Below are 6,399 nucleotides of genomic sequence, written 5' to 3' on the forward strand. Positions count from 1 at the left end.
AAGACAAAATCTTCTCTGAAAAATCCCTAAATTAAAAAAATGCTTAAGGCAAAAAAAGAAAAAAACTACCACTGCAACCCCTGAGATTCAATGGAATAGACAAGTGAAACTATTTTCAAGTTCAAATATTCAATTACATTTATGCCATTTGATATTGCCTTTTTAATTTTTTAAAATTTTTGTTGTAAAAGTATACACAGAGGAGTTAGTATGACATAGGTTAGGTAATGAGTACATTTCTTTTTGAAGTGTGTCACTTCTTCCCTGATTTTCTTTCAGTTTTTTCCTCCTGACCTCCCCTCCCCTACAAGTTGTATAGTTCATTTTCAACATAGTGTCTAGTGAGTATCACTGCTGAATTAGTTCATCCTTTGTTTCGCCATTTTTGTGCTTACCCTTCCCCTCCTCTAAACAGATAAATTTACATTCAAGACAAAATAATTCAAAAATCAAAAACAGTGACAAAAGGGAGGAAAAAAGACAACAAAAAGAAACTCAAAAACTCACAAAAAGTAAAATTAAAAAACTCTTATTTCCATTTCTTAGAGTTCATTTCTATCATCATCATTTTATATGATTATATACACATAGCTATTGAACCTTTGTGATCATCTCCTAAGGATATCCTCTTTTGTGCTCACTGTGTGAATGTTTGGAGTGCTGTTTAATTTATCATGCCCAAGTATAATTTTTTGTTTTTGTATCACTCATTGTGTTTACTTGTAGATTTATAGGCACATTCTAATTACTATACATCAGGGAACAAATTCTTTATCTATTCATCCACTGAGGGGCATCTGGGTTGATTCCATATCTTGGCTATGATAATCAATTCAGCAATGAACATGGTTGTGCTGGTAGCTTTAGTGTACTCTAATTAAAAAAAAAAAGATGATAAGTGAGGTGGGCTTCAAACCTAGTACAATGGGGTCATAAGTTGGGTCTGTTTTGGCATTATCACCAGTATGATACAAAAGACTAATATAAGAGGAGTCAAAGAAATGGAGGGACAAAAGGTAAACTAATGCAGCAGTGGTGCTTACTAGACACTATGTTGAAAATAAACTATTCAACTTCTGGGTGGGATAGGTTGGAAGAGAGTAAGGGAAAGGATGACCTTAGCCAAAAGGAAATGCAATCTTTGCCTGACTGATGTAACTGTAACCCCTCTGTTTCTAGCATTTCCATTTTTTAAAGGCTAATATGCATATGGATGAGGGACATTCCTTCTTCTCACCTGAATTGCTAAAACTTCTGGGATCTTACAAGATTTATTTTCCTGATTTATGCCACCTCAAGCGGGGATAACTAAAACCAACTTCTTTATTCACTATAGAGCTTAGGCCTATACTGTTTAGGAATCAAACTTGGGGAAGAAGACTTAGCAATTCCCCATCTCTCTTGAGTGAATGGTATCAGGATATTCATGGTGACCCCCAACTATATCTCTCACTACCTTCCATGTAGGACAAAGCCCAATATAACCTATCATCCAGAAACCAGCATCCCTTGGTGACCCTCAGCTTGATGAAAGGCTGTTCATTTTTAAAAGATGAAAATTCTTCCTGTGAACACATCTGGCTCATTTCTGTATGCTAATCATTTTAGGTGCAACACACACACACACACACACACACACACACACACACACGGAAAACCAAAGGTTTGCTCATCCCCTATGACTCTTACAGGGGAATTCCAATCACACAGAGAACAGCCTGTCCCTTCCTCCTACCTTTTCCACCCCACAGATGAGGAGGAACTAGCCTTGGGGAGGGAATCATTTTCCTGTTCCACTGTCTGTAAGCACATTTCCAAGATCAAGTTCTGACTTTTTTGATTTCAGAAAGCCTCTACACCCAAATGAGGCCCAGGGTTGGACCAACCTCACCACATACTTCCTCCTTCTCCTAGGTAAAATGTTTATCTGCCTGAAGGAAAATGGCAAATGCATGAGGTGACAGAGAGAACATGCACATTGTTGGCTGATAAACAGAGCTTCATGCTTTGTGGCAGCTTGGGACAGGGGGAGTGGTTATTTTCCACTGGCTGTTATCAACAGGAAATCTAACTGCTGCTAATGCAGCGGGAAATTTTGGCTAGGCTCTGGAAACAAACTTTTGAAAGCCCTTAAGATAACTGTCGCTCACCTTCCAGACTCATTAATCATTGGCAAGCTGAAGCCATTCAGTAAGGAGGAAATGAAGAGGGGGACATGAAATACATGTCAAACAAATCACGCTCTTAAACTGGCACTAAACTCAGGAAACTCCAGAGAGAGATACAAAATGTACCCTAATGTGCCCAGTTAAATCTTTGCATTCTGATTTTGTGTGTTTGTGTGTGACAGAGAGAGGGAGAGACAGACAAACAGAAAGAGAGAGAAAGGTTGAGAGAGACTGAGATACCATTAAAAAGCAAAGGCTGAATTCTAAAGCATCAACATGGCTCCTTGATCAAACACTTGATGCAATTCTAGCTCCCAGTTCTCTTCTTTTTATTCCCATATCCAGTTAGGATTTATTATCTTGTCTCTGTAGAAAAAAAACATGAAAAGAAGTATAGCAAGTCTCATGTTCCTAACTTCCATTAACAACAAGGTAGATAGATCCTGGAGGACTTCATTTTTCTCCATTAATTTTTTATGAAGTCTGACCTGGTCATAATGTTGGTTAAATGCCATCTAGTTTCTAGCCAGGATTTTCCAAGTGCATCTAATTGCCCACTTTATCACAACCACTATCAAGTAAATGGTGTTCCACCTCTGCTGGGTCTGTTGAAGGTTGACACTCAGGAGTTGTCAGGCAATGGATCACAGAGCCAGCAAATGAGGGCCTTTGCCCTGCATTCCTGCAAGAGGGTGACAGTAAATTATGACATCTGCCAGGAAGATCAGAACATGGCTATGCTACCGGATGCACCTAAGCTACACACCAGGAAGGCTTTTAGGATATGAGTGGAGATGTGGCTGAGAGCTCTTAAAGGGACAAAGAGCCTTTCCCCAACCACAGCAGAGAGAGATGATTGCTAGAACCTAACTTATCCTTTGAGGATGTTTAATTGCCTATTTTTATGTGTGAGTGAACAATGTTGCCTGATGATTGTAAAGTGTTCCACTGGTTAGATTGGACTTAACGTCTATCCTTTCAGAGGAGTAGCTGGCATTGTGCCCACTAGGTTTTTCATCAGAAAGAAGTTACAGAAAGTATCAGGACCGGATTTCAATTCTCTCTAACATGTTCTTTACTTTATCAAGGTCTTTGTGAGCTTCCTATACAAAAATGATTTTGCTAGTTGAAGGTTAGAATATATGATTTTATTTTTGAATATGTATGGCTTTTAGCTTAAATATTTACAGGACTTATTCTGAAACAATCTCAAAACAAATAAACAAAAAACAACAATCATGCACATAAAAAAAAAAAAAAACAGGGGCTGGGAAGGTGGCTCAGTGGTAGAGCGCTTGCCTTGCATGCCTGAGGCCCTGGGTTCGATTCCTCAGCACCACATAAGCAAAAAGAAAAAAGCCGGAAGTGGCGCTGTGGCTCAAGTGGTAGAGCGCTAGCCTTGAGCTGAAGAGCTGAGGGACAGTGCCCAGGCCCAGAGTTCAGGCCCCACGACCGGACCCAAAAAAAAAAAAAAAAAAAAACAAGAAGGGCTGGGCACAAATAGTTCACACCTGTAATCCTAGCTCTTCAGGAGGCAAAGATCTGAGAATCTTCCCTTGCAAGCCAACTCAACCCTGGCAGACAAACCCAAGACTATTTATCTCCAATTACCCTGCAACCACCAGAAGTGGAACTCTGGCTGAAGTGGTAGAGTGCTATCTTTGTGCACAAAAGCTCAGGGACAGCACTCAGGTCTTGAATTAAAGCCTCAGGACCCACACACATGCACACACACACACACACACACACACACAGATACACACACATACTCAAAATATGACAAAATAAAAAGAAAGTAAAGAGGAGAAAAATTCTCCTATCAAGGATCTTTGATGAGGGAAATCTTCAGTCTTCACACTGGTAAAGATACAAGAAGATTGGGACTAGAGGTGTGGCTCGGTGGTAGAGTCTCTGCTAGTAATGCCCATGAAGTCTTGAGTTCAAACCTCAGTGCTGCCAAAATAAGGGAGACAGTTTCATAGATATAGATACCATGTATGCTTATGTAATATAATTGAATGGCCTTATTTGATGACAAGCCAAATTATCCATTGAAGTCTCAACGGTTACCATTCAAGAATGTATCCTTGATGCCTGTCCTTGTGAGAAATGCCATTGGACTTACTCATCCTACATAGAAAGTGAACAATTTATTTGTTGATCCTCCTAATCAAGATATTTAACTTCTCTGGGCATAGTTTCTCATCTACACGATAGATTTAAAAAAAGAATTTATAGGAATACAGTGAAGATTAAACTTCAACAACAACAACAAGTGCCAGGTATGGTGGTTCATACTTGTAATCTCAACACTGGGGAGACAGAGGAAGAAGTTTACAAGTTCACATACAATCTGTGTTACTTCATGAGTTCAAGGCCAGCCTAGGATATAAAATGAGACCCTATCTCAGAAAAAATTCTAAAATGAAAAGCTACATATTAAAATATTGCATAAACAGTAAATGCTCTTTTTTCACCTGAAACAACCTAGTATTTATTGCAATTCCTACCATACATTTAGGGATTAAAAATAGTGGCATTCATTTTACCAGTGAATGAGTGGCTAAGGAAAATGTGGTATATATATATATATATATATATATACAAACACACACATTGACATAAAAAAGGAGTACAATTTTATCACTTGAGTCAACATAGTTGGAACTTGAGGGCATTGTGCTAAGTGAAAAAGGCAAGCAGAGAAAGAAAAATGCTGCTTTCTCTTCTTCATGTGTGGAAGCTAAAAAGTTAATCTTATAGACATCAACAATAAAATAGTAGTCAGTAGAGGTTATGAATGATAAACAGGAGAGGGACAGAAGGAAATAGTGTAACAGGTACTAAAATACAGTTATCTGGAAGGAAATAGTTTTAATATTTTACAAAATAGTAGGTCAAGTACAATTCACAATAATTTAGTATTTATACAAAAATAAGATAAATATTGATTTTTCTAACACAGAGAAATAAAAAAATCTAGGAGATAGAAATGATCATTACCAGAAGTTGAACATTACCTGATATAAATATGTTAAGCCCATAGGTTTATTGGACTCCATAAATGTGCATAATTAATCTATGTCAATAAAGATATTTCTTTTTTTGACAAGTGCTAAGTATTCTTTATTTGACATTTATACATAAGCCACACTAAAATGCCTTTCAATAAGTAAAAGGCAGATTTCAGAGAAAGGTAATTCTAATTAAATTGGTGTAGTCAGGACCAAAAATATAGACATTGTTCTTCATCTTCAGCCATTACCTTTAACAGGTTAGCTTTGCTTGATTCTGAGACAGTAAAGGGATTTCCTCAGTATTTAATGACGTTCTCATAATTAGCCATATAAATCTGAATATAAAACCAATCTTTAACAGATTTGGAGATGGTATTATTCCCTACCTTGCTAAAAAACTGAACATTAGTAAGTCCAATCATATGACAGAAGGGGGAAAAAAGTGACTATTTTTTTAAAGATCATATTCACTTAGCCACAAGCCAGTTTTACTTAAATCAGGACTGTCCAAAAATATTCTGCCAGCCATTCATGATCTGAAATCTGATATTAGAAATCAATTGAATTATGGTACACATTAAAAAGCCATGAGACATTGTGGTTTTGCAATAAATAACTAAGGCAGTGGCTATTACTCATCTGTAGCTTTTTTGAGATAAGCTATCAAATCTGCCCTTTCTCCCTTCTTCTTAATGCCAGCGAAGATCATTTTTGTTCCAGGGATGTACTTTTTGGGATTCTCCAAATACTCCATCAGTGTATCCTCTCCCCAGGTGATGCCTTTGCTCTTGTTGGCATCTGTATAAGAGAATCCAGCTGCTTGACTCGTCTTCCGACCAAACAGACCACGGAGATTAGGCCCAGTCTTGTGCTTGCTTCCCTTTTCAACGGTGTGGCACTGGGCACACTTCTGAACAAAAATCTTCTTGCCTTTCTCAACATCACCCATTTTCAATCTTTCCTCGTTATCTCAGCAAGGACAACAGCTCCGCAGGCAGATGTCCCGCGATCTCTAAAGATATTTCTTGAATAAAAAAGAAAATAGAAAACCATTGGAAGTAGAGGCAGACATAGTCATGAACTGTAGAACTCTAAACTGATTTTTTGCATAAATGTATTGAAATTCTTTTCAGATACATTGATAATATGGAATATCTACTGGCCTTAAGAAATGTACAAATAATGGCCAATGTGGTTCTAGTGTACCTATATTA

General features: G+C 37.7%; 1 pseudogene; it reads right to left on the bottom strand.

Moving 5' to 3' along the window:
* Nucleotides 1-5,517: 5,517 nt before the first annotated feature.
* Nucleotides 5,518-6,136, bottom strand: LOC105981549 (annotated as a pseudogene).
* Between the last annotated feature and the right edge of the window lie 263 nt (nt 6,137-6,399).

The sequence above is a fragment of the Dipodomys ordii genome, unplaced genomic scaffold (genome assembly GCF_000151885.1).
Source record: "Dipodomys ordii isolate 6190 unplaced genomic scaffold, Dord_2.0 Scaffold13, whole genome shotgun sequence".
In the NCBI taxonomy this organism is placed as follows: domain Eukaryota; kingdom Metazoa; phylum Chordata; class Mammalia; order Rodentia; family Heteromyidae; genus Dipodomys; species Dipodomys ordii.